Genomic DNA, 3,155 nt, shown 5'->3' on the forward strand with positions numbered 1-3,155 from the left:
GCCACTTGTAGAGAACGACTTGTCGCATATGTCGCACGCGTACGGTTTTTCGCCAGTGTGTATTCACTTGTGTGCCGTCAAACTGCTGTTTGTAGAGAACGACATGTCACATACGTGGCACACTTACGGTTTATCGCCAGTGTGTATTCGCTTGTGTGTCGTCAAACTGCCACTTGTAGAGAACGACTTGTCGCATATGTCGCACGCTTACGGTTTATCGCCAGTGTGTATTCGCTTGTGTGTCGTCAAACTGCCGTTTGTAGAGAACGACACGTAACATACGTGGCACGCTTACGGTTTATCGCCAGTGTGTATTCGCTTGTGTACCGTCAAACTGCCGTTTGTAGAGAACGACCTGTCACATACGTGGCACGCTTACGGTTTTTCGCCAGTGTGTATTCGCTTGTGTGTCGTCAAACTGCCACTTGTAGAGAACGACTTGTCACATATGTCGCACGCGTACGGTTTTTCGCCAGTGTGTATTCGCTTGTGTGCCGTCAAACTGCCGTTTGTAGAGAACGACATGTCACATACGTGGCACGCTTACGGTTTTTCGCCAGTGTGTATTCGCTTGTGTGTCGTCAAACTGCCACTTGTAGAGAACGACTTGTCGCATATGTCGCACGCTTACGGTTTATCGCCAGTGTGTATTCGCTTGTGTGTCGTCAAACTGCCACTTGTAGAGAACGACATGTCACATACGTGGCACGCTTACGGTTTTTCGCCAGTGTGTATTCGCTTGTGTGCCGTCAAACTGCCGTTTGTAGAGAACAACATGTCACATACGTGGCACGCTTACGGTTTTTCGCCAGTGTGTATTCGCTTGTGTGTCGTGAAACTGCCACTTGTAGAGAACGACTTGTCACATATGTCGCACGCGTACAGTTTTTCACCAGTATGTGCTCGTCGATGTCTTGTCAAATTGTTATTTTGGCTAAATGACTTGTCACAGACATCGCACGGGTAAGATTTCTGCTCCATATTTTGTCCGCTAGTGTGGCTTCAATAGGCTTCTGTTGGTGAATAATTTATTTAACATGTTATTGTTTTTCGTTCATTTATTTGGTTACTATATTACTATACTGTTTTAGATCGATCAGAATTTATCGACTTCAATATATTTTCAAGCCAGTACTTATTGTATGATTATTAAACATTAAATACCTATATTACTTATTCTGAATGTAAATCAACATTAGTAGTATTGCTGTGGTATAATTCTTAATATGGAAGATGGTATTTTGCACCAATTTTAGTAGGTACTTGTAATATATCAGTGACACAAATAAGTACATTTAAGTGCATATGTAATCTGCGCCAAAATATTTAAAACAACAACATTTAATTTTCCCGCGTCTAAATATTAAATTTTCGTTTTGTGTATTTGGTGCAAATTACACAGGTACGCCCCTTAATATTATTGAACAGAATTAAATCGCATTTATAATTTCTATTGTATAATATCGATACATTATAAATTATGATCATATTATGCTCGAGTAACGGTGTAGGTTTTGCAGTTACTACGGTTCATACTCCATGTATGCCCATGCATTCTACCATTAAGTCTCTACCCGTTAAACTATGAAAAAGAGCCACATTGCCCGAATACGGAGAAGACCCACTGGTAAATTCCCGGTTTCCCTGTAGGCCTATCCACCCATGGTGTTGCGTATTGCGTAGATAAATAATAATTTTATAATTTGCGAACCTACGCGGTACTAACATTATATTGTATCGAACAGTTTTGATTATATTGCTGAATATAAACATTACTGTCGGGCATTTGTACCATATTAATGGTGGTAGTTTATTTTTTTTATTGACGCGTTGTCATTATCGATCGATGGTATATAATATTATTATGCTCTTCTCGCGATCCCTGCCGAGTTTTTAACGACATCACGATCCACAGATGACTGGCGACGGGTACCTAAGCATAATATACTATATTTTTAGGCATGCACTATATCATGTTACAAGTGCGTTTCCGGTTTCGCGTCGTTTCCGTTCATACGACAACCACACATCGTACAACATACCTGGTGGCTGGTAATCTGCCTATATCTTGGTAAATATATTTTGGTAAAAAAATTAAATAGGTAAATACTAAAAAAAAAAAAATTATTTTTAGTATATAATTTACCAGTATATATTATAAATATATTAATTAGCCGTTTCTCGCTTTCGGTGCCGTGTAAAGCGATATACTGTTGCAGGAATTTCAGCCTTTTAAACACGCTCCAACTTAGGAGCGGGAATGTGTATCCGAGTGTATGTGTGTGTGTGTGTGTGGCCATGCATTTATCATATTATTAGAAGTATATCCGTGCGAATTTCGCCACCCCTGAGCACGTGCGCCCTTTTGTGGTGGCTTTCTCACGGCGTCTTAGAAGCGCCTATATCCAGACAGCGTTCCACCCTTAATTATATATTATATATATATATATATATATGTGTGTGTGTGTGTCTATTTAATAATACAATATCGTGTACACACCGAGCGGATGTTCATAATTTGTGAAGAGACCAGAATACCCAATAAATAATACTTAACTGTAGCTTAACGATTATTATTATTTATTATTTATATGGCATCTACAGTGTTGGCGTGCGTTTTTGAAGTACCTTCATAATATGTTTATATGTAAGTTGCCGATGTACACGGAAAAAATTTTATTAAAAGATACAAGAATATATCAAAACAACTATATTGTAATAAAAAACAAATGCACGCAAAACGATTTAAATATTTGAACAGCTGTTCAGAGTTAAATTTCGATTGTGAACATGTTTTGGTTACAGTGAGATACAAAATCAAAACTAAGAAGTGGAGTAAGACAAGGATGACCGCTATTGCCATGTAACCCTTTGCATAATTACAGGGGGGTGAAGGGGATAAATCCCTCCATAAGACCTCTAACTTTAAAGGCGAGGCTACTGAATAAAACCATACCCCCCCTCCCAAGACAAAAACCTAAAAATGCCACTGCCTTTAACCTTTTCATAGAGGAATTGTGTTATAATATGTACTAAATTCAGTACTAAAAGAATAAGGTAGTATTTGGTCAACACATTCATTGTATTTCTACTATCTGAGATGGTCAAGTTACAAATCACAACAAACGTGTTGAGGACGTAAAGCAAAGAATTGC

At 38.5% G+C, this 3,155-nt stretch overlaps 1 pseudogene; it reads right to left on the reverse strand.

Annotated features, from left to right (window-relative positions):
* Nucleotides 1-375: 375 nt before the first annotated feature.
* Nucleotides 376-981, reverse strand: LOC132939615 (zinc finger protein 479-like; annotated as a pseudogene).
* Nucleotides 982-3,155: the final 2,174 nt, after the last annotated feature.

This window comes from Metopolophium dirhodum, chromosome 1 (assembly GCF_019925205.1).
Source record: "Metopolophium dirhodum isolate CAU chromosome 1, ASM1992520v1, whole genome shotgun sequence".
Lineage (NCBI taxonomy): Eukaryota > Metazoa > Arthropoda > Insecta > Hemiptera > Aphididae > Metopolophium > Metopolophium dirhodum.